This window comes from Myotis davidii, unplaced genomic scaffold, assembly GCF_000327345.1.
Source record: "Myotis davidii unplaced genomic scaffold, ASM32734v1 scaffold168, whole genome shotgun sequence".
NCBI classification, from domain to species: Eukaryota; Metazoa; Chordata; class Mammalia; order Chiroptera; family Vespertilionidae; genus Myotis; species Myotis davidii.
The window spans coordinates 2,391,070-2,391,291 of NW_006383016.1; positions in this window are offsets into that span (position 1 = coordinate 2,391,070).

Here is a 222-nt window from a genome sequence, read left to right on the forward strand (position 1 = left end):
CTCTCGGTTCCTGGGTTCAAAGGCGGAACGGGGCGCGCAGATTATGGGGGCGCTTTGAGGCTAGGGCGAGGCCGTCGCTGGCCTTTAGAGGGGCGGGAGTCGGGACTCCAAGGAGTCGTGTTGTACGTGGGAGGGGGGGCCGGCGGGTAAGAGGCCACCTTTGGCCGCGTCCTGGGCGCTCCAGGTGAGCCTCCCGCCCTCGGCGGCTGGCAGGCCCGAGCC